Genomic DNA, 21,097 nt, shown 5'->3' with positions numbered 1-21,097 from the left:
AACAAGATAAAAATTAGATAATGGGACTGTTCTAAAGTTTTAAAACAAAGAAAGGGCTAACAATACTCGATAGGAAATGTACTCATTACCTTATTTGTGTAACTGTAACCCCACTATACAGATCTTTACAATAAAAATATATATTAAAAGTTGCCTGTATGTAAAATATGATATTTTCTTACATGTATATTTTGGACATTATTACAATGATCATTTCTGTAGTAGTGTCAAAAGCTCTATCTCTATCATGGATGCTCTCATCCTGGTAAGAAAGAAAAATAAATAAAAATGTGTCAAAGTAGAAATGGGAAATTACTTGTATTTTTAAAATTAAAAGCCATACCAAAGCCTTTATATATTTAATTAACTGAACATCTATGTAAAGTACTAACTGTAAGAACTAATCGTATAGGCATATTTATTTTACAGATCTCACAGTTAACAATTTCTTGTTCTCTTTGACATTTCATAATATTACTATTTTAGCATTTTCTGATTAAGTAAAGAATTTTGAAGTGGCTTTGCATTTAAAGTTTAAATGCAAATAAATATTAATGCATTTTTATAGGTTCCTAAAAGTCCTCTGGTTTCACTTAGTAGAACAATCTCTAAGTATATATTGAGTGAAGAATATTTCCAAAATTTTCATGATTAAACATTCCCGTTGAATCCTTGACAATTTCATGTGTTGGGTAATAAAATAAGTACAGATCAGCACATGTCAATAAGCAAAAAGTTGGTCATGTCTATGGGAAATATTCTAAAATCTGGACCACTTGTTAAGTTGCTCATTCATAGAAAGCAGATAGTTTTCTAACTAAACCTTTGCATTTCAAGTTTTGTCCACTGTGCATTACACAGTAACTATGCCATGATGTTTAAATAAATGGATGAAGAAAATAACAGAGAATACAAAAATTCTAACTGAATTCAATCCACTAGATATTTTACATTTTTGTGGAGGAATGACATATTAACACAGTGTGCATACCCACCTGGATCTCCATTGTATCTCCCTGTGAGGAGCTGTGTGTGGGCTCAGACCACCATGGGAGCTGAGAAGGTTTTCTGCAGCATGCTGCAGTCAGTGGTTTCCCACAACCACCTCTTCCAGTGGCCAGGTGTATATGAGCTTTCACCACCACTGGAAATCTGAGCAAGTACTTCAGAGTGCACATCCTATTTTACTGCCACTGCCTTTTTCTGCTCTGTGTGTGTGTTTTTGGTGAGGAGGGAGTGTGTGTGTGTAAGAGAGAGAGACAGAGACAGAGACAGAGACAGACAGACAGAGACAGACAGAGTGTGTATACCGTGCTAGACTGGGCATAAAGTGTTGTAAGTACCCATTGCTGCAGGAGCTACCAGTATACCAGTGTTAGACACCAGTGTTAGGCTTTGAAATTCAAACTTAAAATAGTGCTAGAGGCTCCTTCAGTAAAGAGGTTAACCACAGCAGTATGTAGGGAAACATCCAATATAGTTCTGCCATTACAGTGGCCACACAGACTGTTCCCTTATAGATTGTTGTGTTTGTTTTGACTAATTGTGCCCCCAAGTATATTCCTACACTTGTGTGGCTCCAGAAAACATAGGTCTCTTCAATCTTGTTGTAGCATTCATTGTACTCAAAAGCATGAATTTTAGTCAGGTAAGTATCACAATAAAGCTTCTGTCTGCAAGAAAAAGAAAAGTCATTAGATTATTAAAGGAAATTGACCTTTTTCAGACAGTGTGCACATGTTTAGAACTATTATTATGAACCCCTTTCACGTTATTAATGTAGGCTAATTTTTAAGTACAAAGTTATTAATTATAGTCAAAGAACTTATAGAAAGACTGCACTGTGGTGCCATTAGGAACCAAAATGCAAATGGCTACCAGATTGCTCTCAAGATAAATCCTTAGAAGGAACTTATTACAAAAGACATTTTAAGAAAATGATAGAGATTAACCAAGGTATATTGTATTTATAAACTGATATATTGAATTGTAATCCCTTTAAATAACTACTTAAAGATAATAACTTTAAAAATAATAAAAATGGCATAGATCCTAGATCATCAAATGCACATAACATCAATGTGAAGTCACAAGAACTATGAGAGAGAATTAACACAATGCCTGAAGAATGCAATGCAATAACTGATTTATAACAAATAAGGGAGAACACGACACTGGGGAAATATCAAATAAGAATATTGTTAGGAAGCTCAATGAGAGTCAAGATTATACTTTTGTAATTTTTAATATCTGTTCCATTTATTTCTGAACTGGTCATTGTTATTTTTCTGTTCTAGTATTTTAGGTAGCTTGGTGTTCTCTTGCTTTTCTAGGTCCTTTAGATTCATCGTTAGACTGGTTATTAGAAACATTTCTAACATTTAATGTTAGGATTTATTACTTTACAGATTGTAAATTGACATAGGCCTTCTATTTTCCCTTGTTTCAAGACATTTTGATTTCTTCACAAAAGATATACGCTATCTTTGGAGATTCTTATGAACCAGACTAAATGCAAACAATTTGAAAAGCTTAGAAAAAGTGAATAAATTTTTAGACAATACACAACTTGCAAAAATGAAATGTGTGCAGTGTACTTGGTTGAGAATTATTTTCTTTCACATCTAGAAATTTGTCCTCTTGTTCTTTTTGGCCTGGAAAGTTTCCACTGGAACAATCTGCTGTGAATCTAATGGGTATTTTCTTAACCATAACATGCCATTATTCTCTTGTTGTTTTTAGAATGTTTACCTTGTATTGTACCTCAGATGGTTTAACTATATGTGTACTTGAAGCCTCTGTATCTTTTTTTGGCTACATGGCCATATTGTTCCCAATACTGAGGAAATGTTCAGCTATTAGTTTATTGAACATGTCTTCCATGTCTTTGTCCCTTTCTTCCATTTTAGTAACCCCAATATACAAATATTCATTTATTTAATCATCCCCTGAAAGTCTTGAAGTTACATTTTTTCTTATATTTTTTATCTTTTGTCTAGCTGAGATATTTTTATAATACATATCTTTAACTTAAATATTCTTTTTTGTGCATTGTTATTGTAAAAATGCTATACAGAGGTATACAGTTACATGAACAAGGTAATGAGTACATTTCCTATTGAGCATTGTTGCCTCCTCCTTAGATATTCTTTCTTCAACCTAGTATGTTGTCACTGAATTTCCCACCCATACAATGTATTGTTTTTTAAGTTTGGTGGAGTTCAGTAGTGGACAACCTAGTCCAGGGTTCTTTTTGTTTGGAGAATTTTTGTTATGAATTCAGTCTCTTTACTATTTTTGATCTATGTAGATTTTCTTCATCTCTTTATGTTTCATATAAATACCTTCAATAAGCCTAAACTTTGAAATTCTAACTTAAAATAGAATCTTATTTCAATATGGAATTTGTAACTATGTTGTGTGTTTGAAGTGTTTAGCGAAGCAAATATTTCTTACTATGTTTGATTCTTAATAGTTTCACATGTGCCTGATGTAAAAAGAAAGTAAAAGAAAGCAAAATCTATTGTAGTTCCAGAATAGGAGACAAAAGAAAATAACAAGACAATAAGTTACTTTGCAGATATTTTTACTAAATAATGTCATTTTTTACCTTTTATTCTTGATATCATAAAATAATTAGTGATTTTTTAAGAGAAAATCATGATAAAACATGTTGGAAATATTAGATGCCTTTAAGTGGACACGTGTGACAAACATGAAGAATATTCTCTAAAAGATATATCAAAAGCTGCATCTTCAAAGGTTTTTTGCAAGCTAAAATATTATTTAAAAGGATTCAAAGCTGAAATATGATCAAGGGAGAGTCTAATGGTCCAAGTTAAGAAATTACTGCTAATGTCAGATACCAATTCCTTCATAGTGCCTTTGAAAATCCATCTTCTGTCTGTACAAGGCAGGAAGTATGAAATACACTTGAGCAAAGTTTTCTATAATTAGACTGATAGAATAACATAATGGATTTAGAAATCATTTGCAATTGGGAACATGACACTTCATTTCATACCAAGTTCCTTCCTTTACCTATGAAATTGACAGTTCAACTTTAGACTATGGCCTATCAAGCTATTATTCAAGTTAGAGAAGAGGAATCTTGTTATAAAATGCTATGATGTTTTTGTTCAATAAAAAATTTTAGTTATAAGCAAAAGAGGGCATAATTTAAAACAAAGAATTGTAGATTCTTGAAAAATTATGAATGAAACTTTTAGAGTAAAGTTGGGTTAACAGAGCTTCAATTTTCCAAATCCTTAAGAAAATTAGTAGGAGCAAAAGAGAAATGGCATTTAAAAAATCATACTATTAAGTCAGCTATTATCAAATATGCTTTAATTCCTTTTTCTATAAACATTTGATAATAGCTGATTTAATAAGAAGAGTGCTGAGTGATCAAACCTGAAAATTACATTAACTGCTACCTTAAGATTAATGAGCAGTCTATTGAAATGGGAGTGAAAAATTCCCTTGACACAAATGTCTGATTTTACCATTAGTTTTGTACCTCTGCTGTTCTCTGAGTCTAGAAAGAAAGTCATCTAATACAAAATAGATTCTTTGCAACATTTTCTTTGACTTATAAGTTTCATATATAATTATCAACTTTCTAAATGATTGGGGATATTTTAGATGCTTTTCTGTTATTGATTTTCTAGTTTCTCTTTTTCTCTTCTTGATTTCCAAGATCATAAAACATAATTTCTACCCTTCTCCTTGGGAAAGCTTACTTCATATTTCAAGGTATAATTTTCCTTGATTGGTTGCATGTGTATGGGAGAAGGGTGTGCATTTTGCTACTCTTCGAATGAGCATTCTATGACACTCAAATGTAGGTGTTTTTGAGTTTTTTTCAGTTGGATTTTTGCTTATTTGCCTTTCTTCTTCTGAAGATCAACTTGTCTGAAAACAATGTAGTTAGTCCCCCAGAACATATACTCAGTGGCATGCTTTCTCCAACTAAGCTCATCTTTAAAAGCTACCTTCACTAGTACTTCTAGCTGGGAACCTAGGATTCAACACATAGCTGCCAAGGACCATTTCATTTTCAAACCATGTTACTATTAGAATTTTCAAAGTATATTTTCTAATGATTCTAAAATTTACTCAAGGTGTTCCATAGTAAAGTAACCTGTGGGTAAGAGAAATGACTGATTTTCTTGACTTTATAAGACTTTAATTTGACCTACTTTTATTCAATGCACCACAACTCAGAAATAGCCCAGCAAATTTGACACAGAATGCTTAGTATTAGAGGGAGCAATGATTGCTAAGAAAATTCAATGAATAAAAGAGTCATTGAATATTAGCACAGGAACAAATGTGTATTTATAGATAAAAAATTGAGATTATACTGCTACTTACATTAATTTTTTTACCTTCAACAACTGATATTTTTTTTTATTGTGAAAATACTGAACAGAGGAGTTACAATTACATGGGCAAGATAATGAGTACATTTCTTATCAAGCATTGTAGCCTCCTCCTTTGTTCCCCTTCCCATATATTAAAATTTTTAATACGTTTTTATTGTAAAAAACTGTACAGAAGGGTTACAGTTACATGAGCAAGGTAATGAGTACATTTCCTATCAGATCATATAAATCTTTTGCCTTATATTAGAAAATTTAAATTGGTCTAAGAGTTAAATAAGAAATGGGATTATGAAAATATTTAAAGAAAAAATATACATAATCTCTGTGGAATTGGATTAGACAGCAATTTCTTCAAACAATGTGAATAATGATTATTTTTGAATGGTGGAAAATCATAGGAAAATCAAACTTGCAAGTTTTTTCAAGGGAAGATAACAACGAAAATGCAGAATCTGTTATAGAAATGCTTCATCTTTGATATAGTCTTTTCCTAAATATACATCTAATATTTAAACAATTTTAGGAACTATGTACTTCATAATATATATGGAAATATATAAAATACTAACAGATGTGTGTCACTTACAAAATTACTAACTTTGTGTAAATTACTAACTTTGTAACCCACTAATGATTGAGATAAAGTATAAGTTATATGCCAAAGCACATAGAAAATAAGTGAAATTTCTTGATGGTTTTAAGTGAAATGAAAATTATACAGTAAAATTTGTTAATTTTAGAAAAAATGTAATCTTATTTAAAATAATAAAGATTAAAAATAAAATTATGTATGTGAAAATCAGAAGCTACAATTAATAGCATTTGGGAAGTTGAAAACATTACAAAGATTGAGAAAAAGAGGTTAAATATTTTAAATAAAAGTTCTCTAATCTTTTATTCTTTTTTTTGGTCAGTTAGGGGGCTTGAACTCTGGGCCTGGGTGCTGTCCTTGAGCAATTCAGCTCAAGGATAGTGCTCTACCATGTAAGCCATAGCACCACTTCTGGCTTTTTCCATTTATGTGGTGCTGAGGAATCGAACCCAGGTCCTCATGCATGTGAGGCAAGTACTCTACCACTGAGCCACCTTTCCAGCCCCTAATCATTTATTCTTAAAAATTAAAATTATTTTACAAACCCTTAAATATGTATTTTAATGTTTTTTCCCTTTCATGCATGTGTTTCTAACGCATTTATAAGATTATTTCTTTGTTGCTTTGTATGCCCCTCTCCCACAGTGTAACCCCCGCTTTCACTATATTTGATGTCAGTATAACTTGTGGAGGAGATCGGGACAAACAAGTCGTTTAAGGATTCAGGTGGACCTGTTGCAACAATGAGGAGTACAAAATGTCATGTCAAAAACGAGCTTTACAATGTCGGTGTGGGGGGGGAGGGGGGGAAGGATTGGGTGGGGGGGAGGGGGGAGGCTGGGAAGGGAGGTGAAGGGTAAACAAAGGAGGAGGGTGCAATGCTTGGTAAGAAATGTATGCATTATCCTGCCCATGTAATTGTAACCCCTCTGTACAGTATGTTCTCAAATAAAATAAAATAAAATTAAAAAAAAAAGAAAAAGAAATAGCTAAATATAGCACACAGAATAAAGCCATGAAAGGAGCTAACATATAATTAATTTCAAATTTTATATCAGGAGCAAAATTTTGAGAACCATGTGAGTTTATTGGAAATAAACTAGTTCTCATCAATACCATACAATTATGAATTAATTGGTATAGGATCAAGACAATGCTACATCCCACATTACCAAAGTAAAATGAGCATATATTTTCCCTTCAGTGTTTAGTCATATCCATGTTATCGCTCATGAACTAAAAACAGACTAACTTAAAACATTTATTGTTGTGAAAAATAATGCAATAGGCATAGTTTATATATTAGCTACAGGTAATTCTTTATCTGACATTTTTTTAAAACTTTTTTTTTTCTTTATGTGCCAGTTCTAGGGCTTGAACTCAGGGACCGAGCAATTACCCTGAGCTTTTCTCTGGGCAAGGCTAGTGCTCTACACCTTGAACCACAGTTCCACTTCCAGCTTTTTTTTTTTTTTTTTTGTCGGTTGCAGTGTCTGAACTCTGGGCCTGGACACTGTCCCTCAGCTCTTCAGCTCAAGGCTAGTGCTCTACCACTTGAGCCAAAGCACCACCACTTCTGGCTTTTTCGGCTTATGTGGTACTGAGGAATCAAACCCATGGCCTTATGCATGCAAGGCAAGCACTCTACCACTGAGCCACATTCCCAGCCCTACACTTCCAGCTTTTTTGCTAGTTAATTACAGATAAGAGTTTCATGGACTATCCTGTCCCTGCTGGCTCAAATTTCTATTCTCAGATCTCAATCTCCAGTGTAGCTAGGATTACAGGCATGAGACACCAGCACCCACTGATATGAGTCATTTGAAGTTTCAGAAACAAAAACTTATGCCAGGCGCTGGTGGTCCACGCCTGTAATCCTAGCTACTCAGGAGGCTGAGATCTGAGGATCACAGTTCAAAGCCAGCCCGGCAGGAAAGTCCATGAAACTCTTATTTCCAATAAACCACCAGGAAACCGGAAGTGACGCTGTAGCTCAAATGGTAGAGCGCTAGCCTTCAGCTGAAGAGCTGAGGGACAGCACTCAGGTCCAGAGTTCAATGCCCACGACCGACACCCTCCCTCCAGAAAAAGAAACAAAAACTTATGTTGGGAAGTTAGATTGTGACTAAGTTTATGATAAGTCTGTTTAATTTAAATAAAACTTTGTAAAATAAATTTTGCTTTTGACCTTGAAATGATTGTACAATTTAATACATACATTTATGCATTCAGATTTCATATGGATCAGAGTCACCACTTCAATAATTGCCCACCTCCTCTCAACCTCTTCCTTTTACAGTAATATCACATTTCACACTTCCTTTACTACATATGTGCATTGAGTATTATGACTATAGTCTTCTTTTCCCTTTCCCATTCATTCATAAATCTGTATTTCTTAGTAGTCAAAATGCTGTAGAAAAGAGTGACCTGATTTAAGGCATTATATATGATCACACTTCCTCATGAAATCTTTGTACTGACAACCAATTTTAGGGCATGCCGTGGGTTAGATATGGTTTGTTCCCCTCAGCTTGGTCCCCAGTGCAGCAATATAAAGAAGCAGCTGGAACTTGTAGAAGGTTGTTATGTCACTGAGGATACTGCCACTTAAAGGGATTAATGTTGAACTGGTGAAGTGAAATAGTTCCTTCAGGGATGAATTGTTATAAAAGAGTTATTTTGACCCTCAAATCCCTCCAGCTTTTGTCTTGCTGTCTACCTTTTGCTTTTGGCATGTGTTCACATCACAGAATTAACTATATGCCAGTGTCATGGCCTTGTACTCCCAGAACTGAGAGCTAAATAAACTTCTTCTCAGTTACTAGTCTTGGATATTTTGACACAACAGTGAAAAATAGTCTTATACCATTCTTGAAAATATCAGATATTGAACAATGTCATGAAACAAAATCATGGAACAATAATTTTATCCATCATCATGATACTATAAAAATAAAGTGTATCTGTTTCACAATGATGATTGTAGATTATGGCAACAATATTTATATACTTGTTTAAAATTATACATATTTGTTTCATATTTACTGCTATAAATTTCAAAATTCTTTAATATTTTATATTCTAATATTAAGCAATACACTTTATGAGCCCATTCTCCAAGGATATTTGTGACTTTCTATTAGTGACATAATTCATGAATAATTCAATGAATTTGAAAATTCTGGAAGTACTTGCTAAATTCTTTTTTTTTCTTTCTTTTGGTACTGGGGATCGAACCCAGAACATAGTACTTGCTAGGCAAGCGCTTTGCCACTGAACTACATCCCAGCCCCTTGCTAAGTTCTTTAAAAAAATATGCCCATGTTTAGACAGTACATGATTGTAAGAAAAATTGTATAAAACACTACAATTGTTTCAATTAAACTGAAAACCAATGCTTTATATCAATACATGTATTACAACAGGATATATATACAATTTTTCATGATAATTCAATTGAACACTTATCAAATTGCTTAAGATATATATATATATATATATATATATACATATATATATATATCAATGCCAAGAACAACTCATTCCCGAATTTAGATGAAATGGCTTTACATTTTTGCCATTAAGTATGATGCTGGCTGTAGGTTTGTCATATACAGCCTTTATTATATTGAGGAATGTTCCATGCATTTCTAGTTTTTCCAGAGTTTTCATCATAAAGGATCTTGTTGGATCTTGTCAAATGATTTTTCTGCATCTATTGAGATAATCATGTGGTTCTTAACCTTGCTCTTGTTGATGTGATGAATAATATTAATTGATTTGCGTATATTGAAACAGCTTTGCATCTCTGAAATGAATCCTGTTTGATCATGTTGTATGATATTTTTGATGAGTTGTTGAAGTCTATTGGCCAAAATTTTGATGAGAAGTTTTGCATCGATGTTCATCAAAGAAATGGGTCTATAGTCTTCTTTTTTTCTGATGATGATGAAGGGGATGTGGCCAAAAGGGAATGCTGCATTGTTGGTGGAAATGCAAACTTGCTCACCCACTTTGGAAAGCAGTATGGAGGTTCCTCAAAAGACTATACATAGAGCTCCCTTATGACCTAAAATCCCACTTTTAGAAATTTACCCAAATGATCACAATCAAGGCCATACTAAAGCTTCCAGCACAACTATGATTATTGTAGCATTATTCATCATAGCTTAGATGTGGAACCAACACAGATGCCCCTCAGTAGATGAATGGATCAAGAAAATATATATACAAATGGAATTCTATGTCTCCATCAGAAAGAATGACACCACCCTATTTGTTAGGAAATGGAAAGACTTGGAAAAAAATATATTAAGTGAAGGAAACTAGACTTAAAGAAACATAGGTCCCATGGTTTCCCTTACCTGTAATAACTAGTATATGTTTAGGACAAGCAGAAGAGGTCAAAAGCTATGCACATATAACCTGTTGCTAAGCAAAATGAACCCTAAGACAGGGACACAAGAAATTTTATTTTTGTTGTTGTTTTTTTAAATGTTCTTATAATGTACTATGTGATTTTTTTTGTCTCTTTGTATTTTCCCCCCCATGGTACGACCCCTATTGTCACTGTATTTGATTCTGGTATCTTCCCTCTTGTATATACATTTTTCTAATTTGGGGAGGGGAAGGGAAATAACAAAATGCTGAAATAAGGATACAGGATGAGCCATTGTAACAATGAGATGTAAAAGTATGTTGAAAATGAACTTTACAACTTTGTGGGGGGGGGAGGAGTTAGGGAGGTGGGGACAGAAAGGCTGTTAGGAGAAAAACAAAGAGAGTGGTCAAAATGTTCAATAGGAAATAGACTCATTATCATGCTCATGTAACTGTAATCCCTCTGTACAGTATCTTTACAATAAAAATATGTATTTAAAATTTTAAAAAACAACTCATATTTAACTTCTTAGATTTACATGCAGTTATTGGAAGTATGTCTGTATGAGCAGTTGACCCAGTAGTGATTTGAAACAGAATATTCTGTTACAAATGAAAATGGAAGTATCATTTAAGACAATGGAAATATTTACAATAATCAATGGACAATTTCAGCAGTCTTCCTCCAATAAGATTCCTTACAATTTCTTTGGTTCTATGTTTCATAATTCTGAACATTATCAAATAGCTTGAGAACAGCTATGTAGAATAATCAATTTGATTTAATCATCAATTTCTATTTGAATTCCTGATCTGTACCAAACACTTTTATTAAGATAGATAAAATGTATTCCATATTCTTAAGCTAGGAGATATGACAGACTACTGCACATTTTCAATATAAGTTTTTGAATTCTATTACAGACTCATCTACATAGTTCATAATCATATATGATTATGAAATCACTGAAAAACTCTGAAATGAGAATGGGTTACTATCTATGATGAAATTCAATACTAAGAAATAAAAGACACAATAAAGTGTTAGAAAAGAAGGTAAGTTTATAATCTCAGGATCATGTTTTAATCATAGCCCAAATCCTGTCCATGCATTTCTCTAAAACTACATTTTTTTCCATGTCATATAAGTGTTGGTCCAATGCCCAGGACTAGCAACCATATGTAATAAACGGAACATGATCACATAGTAGATTATCAGTCTGTAGACAGCTGCCCTTAAAAACACATAAAACCGAGGAGGCAAGCAATGGTAGGGGGAAAATAAAGGAGGAGGTAATAATGCTAGCTATGGAATGTGCTCATTACTCTATTCATGTGACTGTAATCTGTATAATATTTATCAATAAAAAAGTAAAACACACACACACACACACACACACATACACATAAAACCAAGAGGCCAAGAACCACATTCAACTAACAAGACCCAGAGAGCACAACAGACAACTGGCAGTTTAGTTAACTCCTCAGAAACTGAACTGAGCACTCTTGTTGGCATTTTGGTACCTGATAAGTTTCTGATATATTCACTAGGGAAACTGCTGACTGCAGATGTTTAACATGACTCTGTATTTATAGAATAATTTATTCCTCCATATCATTTATTCCTCCATAGAATAATATTGGGATAAAAACATGGAGAATTGTGTTTTATTTAACTGTGTCCAAAGTAAAAACGCAAAAATCTCCATTATTTTTAGTAAAAATAAAATTAGGTCACTTAAATAAAATAAAGACAATGATTATCTGAGTAGAATCACTTATGACTGACCATAAAACTTTTAATTTTGCTCTAGTTATTTTGTTGTATGTAAGAAGTAGAGAAAGCGCCACACTGATGTTTTCATAAAATGAATAAACTGTGAAATGTCTGGCTTCTGCCTCAAGGGTTGATGTTCCAAATGGACACCCAGGAAGTATAAAAATATAAGCACTGAACCACACATCTGTTCTTCTAAAACCTGGGTGAGAATTGTTATAATCAGTGGAACTTGTCAAAAGTAAACATTTCTAACTCAGTTTCCTAAGATTATGAGTGATTAGCTGGATAAAGACCCCCAATTTGAATTTTTAATGAGTACCTAGATGATATGACACATCATAGACATAGAGTGCCATTTGATAATTTCAGATACAAAGACAGTCCTGCTGGAAAGCAGCAGGACTGGGTGGTCCATGAGCACACTATTGACATCTCATGCATGCATGGAAGCTTTTGATTAATTCAGGTACAGGCAAGTGCTTAGTGTGCTCAGAATTTACAATTAAGGGAAGAGAGGCAATTCTACATATAGAATTCAAGGCATATACAGCTAGTTGGTCACAAGCATTTCCAAGGCAGTAGAGAAATTGGGATGCCTCCCAATGAAATTCATAGATACTGATGATGCTAATATGGACACTTCTCATAACTTTTGTCTGAGTCTAAAAATTAGACATATATGAATGATGAAAATGCCCACCTTTCTAGAATAAAGATCCACGATCACTTATGTGAAATCAGTTCTACCTACATTAATGAAAATCTTCCTCTAGGGTATGAAATAATTAAAGATTAAATTGTATTATTATAGATTTGTCTTCATACCTATGGAAAGAAATCTATCCCTTATCATCCAAGCCAAACTAAAGAGGCTTTTGAAAGTCTACAAAGGAGATCTAATAAATGTAAAATATCCACGTGAGAATAAAAAAATTTACCCAAACATTCCTAAAAATAACTGATATTTTATAGGCATTGTCTTTGATAATAAAGCAAAAGGTGAATATATTCAATGAGAGGTTAGTTTGATGTACTTTGTTTATTCATTGTTTAATATTAATGAATGATTTTTGATTAAGTAAATTTGTCTTAATTTGTGGAGCTTCATACAGTATTGATTCAGAGAAATTCTTTCCAGTGTAACAAATTGCTCTCCAGATTTATGGCCTGTTGTGAATTAACTAGTTTTATATCTAACCCCCAAATCACATACTAACATGTCTTTCTTATACTATCTATAAATAATAGTGTCTGAGGTGCTATCAGAGTCAGAGAATAACAACCTTTCCTCCAATAATTAATAGGGTAAGGAAGATATTTAATGTAAGTTCATTTATATGTTTACCCAAATGCAGTGCTTCTAACTTTTTAAGTTTCTACTTTCTTAAATTTGTATTGGGTTCTATGTGGTAGTTGAGTAGAGACAAATGACTATCTGTGCTAAGGATGCAGTGAGAAGGCTGATAAGCTTGGGGTTACCTTAGATTCACTTTCTTCATGATTCTGTCACACAGTTGTTCCTGGCAGATTGACTAAGACTCTCATTAATAATATGTTAATCTAAACACTGGATACATGGTCATTTTAAGCTTACCTAAGAAGAGTACTTGTATGTTTCTGTAATCATATCTTCACTTTTTCTGAGGTAAACTGCTGGGCCAAAGTGGGTCAAGTTAGAGTCAATATATTGGTAGGAAATATATCATGTAAAATTTTTAAGTCTAGAGAAATTTGTGTTCATTCATAATGTGCATTTGCTAGCAAAAAAACTACAATTTTACTTCACCCGCTCACTGCTTTTCTATTCCATTCATTTTTTTCTTATTTTTTCTTTTCCTTTTTTCTGATTTTGAGTTTTGTTTGTGTTTTTCTATTTCATGCGTGGTCATCTAGTTATTCTCATTGCTAGCAATCTGTTGCATGTCAGAGAAATCCTTACACAGAGATGTTTAGAGTCTGTTTTGATCTATTGTTTCAATGAAGCCATGAAAACAAGTTAATCATTGATTCGGGACAAATGTCTGTTTCATTTACCATTGTACCACAAATATCTAGCTTTGCATCCTCATGCAAAGAACAGGCATTCAATGATTTGTAAAATTACAGCACATGTAATTCATTTCTTTTTTGTTACACAACAAAATAGATGACAAGGGTGCTTCCATTCACCATTTTCTCCATTGTTTTCTCAAGTCCTGGCAGTCTATATTTAAAGCCAGATTGATTAACTCTTAAAAATGTGTGTCCCTGAGCAAAGTTTGATGTGAATTAACTCATTTTATATCTAAGCCAGCACTCTTACACTTGTTATGTGACTTGCTTGCTATATTATTTATAACCCACTGACATATATTTAATAAGATACCACCTATTCAAAATAGAAAACACCGCTGGCAAATCTATTTGAGTAAAACTAAAGAAAAATTAAAGAGCTCCATCTAGAATGTATTTTATTTTTCTGACATGTTTTTATTGAAATGATAATATAGATATGTTTAATCTCTGATTTGTAAGTTTGGATGAACCAATTGGCTTAAAAATTGCTGTGGTTTCATTGGTCTACTAGAAATCTGGTAAAAAAAATTATATATATATATATATATATATATATATATATATATATATATATATACACTTAAAGTTTGAATTCAAGCATGGAGAAACCACTCAGACTCCTTCCAAACTACAAGTTGGGAAGCCTTCTCTGTGCACTGCTTCTACCTTCTCCTTGTCCCTTCTTTCTTTTGTGCTTCTAGTAAATCATTATGTTTTAGAGTACTTCTTACAGTACTAACTTGTTTGCCAATTATCATGTTTCATATTTGTATGTCTTCATTTCCTTGATTCAAAAAGTACTACCTACATATAGTAATTGCTTTTATGAAAACAATTATAGAATCAGGAACTTATAAATCAGAAAAAAAGAACAAGCACTTGTACCTGGTAACTCTTATAATTTTTATGTCAAGCTGGCATGGTTGTAATTTTCCAGTTTCTCTAAATCACAAAACTTACTCCTCAATACATCATTGACTTTTATTCTTTGAAATATTTTTCCCTAAAATTTTATCAAAAAATATAAAAAAATTAAAGAGGTAGTATCCTTGAGTGTTTATATACATAGTTTTCATTAAGATAGGTCCAATACTAAAGGAGAGAAGAAATCTCTTCAATGGTTTCCTCTCTTGGATATCTATTTCTATTTTGGAAAGATGCTTTGGAAGAGGCAAAAAATGCAAACTAGAATAAACATTCCATCAAACTATGTAGATTTTTTTGGTCTGCTCTAAGTCTATCTTTATTTGAAGATATGGCTTTAAATCCATAGAGTTGAGTTATTGTTTAGTGCTTTGTTCAAAAAAATAAAATCACTCAAATTGCAGAGCTTCTGCATGGCAAAAGACATAGCTAGCAAGCTCAGTAGAAAGCCCACGGATTGGGAGAAGATCTTCATTACCCACACAACAGACCAGAGTCTCATTTCTAAAACATACCTGGAACTTAAAAAATTAAATCCCCCAACAACAAATCCTCAAAGAAACAACTGCCCAATAGATAAGTTGGCTAAAGACTTAACAAGAAACTTCTCTCAAGAGGAAAGAAGGATAGCCAATAGACACATGAAGAAATACTAAACCTCCCTAGCCATAAAAGAAATGCAAATCCAACAGCATTGAGATTCCACCTCACCCTAGTTAGAATGGCTATAATCAAGAACTCTCATACCAACAGATGCTGGAGAGGATGTGGACAGAAGGGAACCCTACTGCATTGTTGGTGGGAGTGTAAACTTGTTCAACCACTTTGGAAAGCAGTATGGAGGTTCCTCAAAAGACTCCACTTAGAGCTCCCCTATGACCCAGCAATCCCACTTTTGGGCATTTACCTAAATGATCACCAACAAGACCATACGAAAGCTACCAGCACAACTATGTTTATTGCAACATTATTTACCATAGCTAAGATATGGAACCAAGCCAGATGCCCCTCAGTACATGAATTGATCAAGAAAATGTAATGTATATACACAATGGAATTCTATGCCTCCATCAGAAAGAATGACATTGTTCCATTTGTTAGGAAATGGAAAGACTTGGAAAAAATTATATTAAGTGAAGTAAGCCAGGCCCAAAGAAACACAGGTCCCATGGTTTCCCTTATTTGCAATTATTAGTGTATGTCTGAGACAAACAGAAATGGTCAGATAAGTTGATGTTAGGCGAAATGAACCCCAAGGTAAGGATTCCAATGCTTTTTCTTTCTTGTGATTATTTCTTTGTTGCTTTGTATGTCCCTCTCCCACGGTATAATCCCTGCTTTCACTGTATTTGATGTTGGTACAATTTGTGGAGGGGAAGGGAATAAACAAATTATTTAAGTGGGGATACAGGTAGACCCATTACAACAATGAGATGTACAAGAGTTATGTCAAAAAACTAACTTTACAACTTTGTCGGGGGAGAGGTGGGATGGGAAGGGATGGGAAGGGGAAACAAAGGAGGAGGCTACAATGCTTGATAAGAAATGCACTCATTATCTTGCCCATGTAATTGTAACCCCTCTGTAGGATATTTTCACAACAAAAAAACAAATCAAATCACTCCTTCAGTTAAACTTTAAATAGGGTGATTAACTTTATCTGCATGATTTTCTTTTTTTCGCGAGTCGGTTGTGGGGAGTGCTCCGTGCTCTTCAACTCAAGGCAAGCGCTCTACCGCTTGATCCCAGTGCCACTTCCGGTTTTCTGGTAGTTAATTGGAGATTAGAGTCTCTTGGACTTTTCTGCCGGGGCTGGCTTTGAACCACGATTCTCAGATCTCAGCCTCCTGAGTAGCTAGGATTACAGGCGTGAGCCACTGGTGCCAGGATTTCTGCATGATTTTTATGTGTTATAAAATGATCATTCTAGAAAATGTGTATCTTCATGTCTTTATTTTGGCGACCAGAGGCCACATGAGTGTAATGATAAAAACGCTGGGAGAAGAACAAGGACAGAGAAAGGCCTGAGGGGGAAGATAAGCAGCGCCCAGGACTGCTTCTGAGTTCAGTTATATACCACACAATCTGCTCACACCTTTCTGTCTCCTTCTGATTTCTCCCTATTTTCTTTTTTTTTATTGTCAAAGTGATGCACAGAAGGGTTACAGTTACATAAGTAAGGTAATAAATACATTTCTTGTCAAACTTGTTACCCCTTCCCTCATTTTTCTCTCCTACTTTCCCTCTCCCATTCTCCCCACCCCCAAGTTGTTCAGGTTATTTCCAACATATTGTCATGTGTGTACCATTGTTGCATTGGTTCTTTGTCTCACCATTCTGTTGTTTCCCTTCCCTTTCCTAATTCAAATAAATGTACATACAATACAAGGGTACCAAAATCAAATACAGTGACAACAAGGGCTATTCCACAGGGGGAAGAACATGTGAAAGAAACAAAAAACACATAATATATTAAAAGCAACAACAAAGAAAAACCTTGTGTCCAAATCTTGGAGTTCATTTTGCTTAGCATCATCTTATATGGTCATATGTACATAACTATTGAGCTATTCTGCTCATCTGCTAAGATTATTCTAGATGCATACAAAGTATTGCAAATAAGAGAAACCATGGGACCTATGTTTCTTTGGGCTTGGCTTACTTCACTTAATATAATTTTTTCCAAGTCTTCCATTTCCTAACAAATGGGTCTGTGTCATTCTTTCTGATGGAGGATTAGTATTCCCTTGTATGTATATATACCACATTTTCTTGATCAGTTCATGTACTGAGGGGTATCAGGGTTGGTTCCATATCTTAGCTATGATAAATATGGTAATAAACATGGTTGCTCTGGTAGCTTTAGTGTGGCGTTGTTTGTGATCATTTGAGTAAATGCCCAAAAGTGAGGGTGCTGGGTCATAGGGGAGCTCTATGTGGAGTCTTTTGTGGAATCTCCATACTGCTTTCCAGAGTGGTTGAACAAGTTTACACTGCCTGTAACTGTGCAGTAATGTGCCCTTTTGGCCACACCCCCTCCAGCATCTGTTGTTATTAAATTTCTTTGGCAATATTGCCAGAAGCTATCTTCAGATTTAATGTAATACCAATCAATATCCCAACATCATACTTCAGTGAAATGAAGAAGCAATAAAAAAAATTCATATGGAATAATAAAAGACCCCAAATAGCATAAACAATCCTTAGCAGAAAGAACAGTGCTGAAGGAATATCAATAACAAACTTCAAACCCTATTACAAAGCCATAGTAATCAAAACAGCTTGGTATTGACACAAGAACAGACCTGAGGACCAATGGAATAGAACTAAAGACCCAGAAATGACCTACAGACCTATAGTTATGTACTTTAGTGATATTGGAAGACTCATCTATCTCTAAGATACACTAACATTTCAGTTGCATCTATGAAAATAAAAGTTTTATTGCCCTACTAAAACATATTTATTTCTGTTTGCATTAAAATAGTCATTGAAAAACTGCGTGTAATAGTTTTTCTTCTTAAGCTTTTCTTAAATTCTTCCTTAAAGTTGATACTCAGCATGTTTCTATTTAAAGTATGGCTGGTTATATAAACTTCAATTTTTTAAACTATTTTTCAGTACTGGGGTGTTGAACTCAGGACGTTCACTTCTCATTGGCTTTTTCTGCTCACAGCTGGCACTCCAGCACTTGATCCAATCCTCTTTTGCCTAGTTTTTTCCTGGCTAATTGGGACTCCTTTGGCCTTTCTATTAAGTTGGTTTCAAACTCAAAACCCGAGATCGTAGCCTTTTGAATAGGTAGGTAGGATTACAGGCATAAATCACCCAGGCTCAGCTAGGAAGGCATATATTCAATATACGGACACATTTAACTTAAATACAGCTGTCACGTTAAACTGACAAGCATGGCTATTTACAGTTATTAAATTCCAAGGGAAAGTCTGAGTGGTAACATTTAAGATTATTGTTTTTCAAGATTAAGGTCTTTTCCAAGTGGATCATCAGCCACAAGTATATAAAAAACGTATCACTTGACATAATTTATAAGTCATTTTGAGGAATTACTAGAGGTAAAAAATATGTATGTTAATCTCTAAAGTACTAAAAGATGAATCATTTCAGGTCTTTTTTTAAAGTTCTGTTGTTAAGAGAAAGGATTTTATCAAAATTTTGCATATAGAGCTGGGGACAGTGGTAGAGCAATCAGCTACCATACTTCACCCTGAGTTTGATCTTTAGTAACAAAAAAAAAGACTATTTTTTGTATCAGACACAGATGACAAAAATGTAAAGGTTCAAGAGTTGAGATTTTTTTATTGTTGTTGTTGTCATGGAGCTTGAACTTTGGGCCTGGGCACTGTCCTTGAGCTCTTACGCTCAAAGCTAGTGCTCTACCACTTGAGCCAAAGCATCACTTGCAGTTTTCTGGTGGTTAATTGGAGATAAGAAGTTCACAGACTTTCCTGCCCCGGCTGGCTTTGAACTGAATCCTCAAATCTCAGCTTCCTGAGTAGCTAAGATTACAGGTGTGAGCACCAGGCAAGATTTATTTTGAGATTTTTCTTTCTGTCGTTTATCATAAAATGATTGTTGTCTAAACATGAGCTCTGAAAAAATTGATCAGATTAGCCTCATTTCTATCCTCTTTTTTTAAATGTAAAACACTAATATCGACAATAATGAGTACTGTAGTGAGTAATGCATGTAGTGAGTGTAATGCATGAGTAGAATTACCACAAGCTGGAGAGTAAAAGAAGGCAGATGAGAAGTTAATCAATGGGCAATGAGAAATCTAATTTCTAAGCATCCATATTTTAATCTTTAGAAGTTAATTTGTAGAATCCACTGCAGGAGATTGCATATTGACAGGTCATGTCCTACAATGTTTACATTATATCTGGGATTTTTAATGTGTGTTTTCAGTAACTCAGCCTGAACATTGGATAAGACCAACACATAAGACCAACACTCCCACAAATGCTGTTGTTCACTAACTAAGTGGAAAGCTCAGAATGTCTATGCTTACCATGGCACAGTAATATTTCCCCATGTATCAGCTCACACAGTTCTAGAAAAGGTCAAATAAAATGTATTACAGTGTCTGGGCTACCAGAGATATATAGTACTAAAGGAATAAAGTGTAGTTTTTGAAATGATTTTATTGCCAGCCTACACGGTCAAAAATGTTAATAGAAATAGAAGCAATGACCGTCAGTCATTGGATTATAACTGCTAAAGTTTTAAAGTCTTTATGAAAGAAATAAAGGAAAAAACATAGATGCACAAATAATAGTATTTTTATTTGATGAGAAATTCCATGTTTCCTATTCACTTATAAATAAACTCATGACATAGTTGGTTAAATAGTGAGACTAAAGTTTGGTTTGGAAAATGCCATGTACTTTCTGTTATTTTCAACCACTTGAATGTCTGAAGAAATTACATAAACTAAGGTAGAATATGAGTGTGATACAAAAGCAAGTTCCCAGTTGTTTCCAAAAGTTTTGATTCTCCTGTTAACATATTGACTAATGTTATGTTATAGACATATTTCTTCTTACCACACAAGGCTTACATAGGGAATATGTAAGTTAACTTACAAATTTGAATTTAACTATGTGGCTTTCCACCTACTTTCTATACAATTAGAAATAAAGAACAGTTAAAAAATAAAGTAACCTCTTTAGATCTCTGGTCAAGACTAATTGACATAGTCCGTAAACACTTTCATACTGAAATATCATTATTTATTCAAGATATATGTAGTAGGAAGACTCCTACTCAGGCAGGCAAGCCCACCTAGTCGTCTGGAGTGACAGAGCCCACCGCAACAAAGTTGATATTAAAGAAGCAACTTTATTGAGAAGGTTCCTACACTGACCGGCCAGGGCCGCAGCACAGGCTTGGGAGCTGATACTGCGACCCCGAGCGGCCCACGTGCTCAGGTTTTTAAAGGCAAAAATCACAAGG

The sequence above is a fragment of the Dipodomys spectabilis genome, unplaced genomic scaffold (genome assembly GCF_019054845.1).
Source record: "Dipodomys spectabilis isolate Male_0828 unplaced genomic scaffold, ASM1905484v1 ptg000140l, whole genome shotgun sequence".
Classification (NCBI taxonomy): Eukaryota; Metazoa; Chordata; class Mammalia; order Rodentia; family Heteromyidae; genus Dipodomys; species Dipodomys spectabilis.
The sequence above is the reverse complement of the archived record's forward strand: the minus strand, read 5'-3'. Positions refer to the sequence as shown.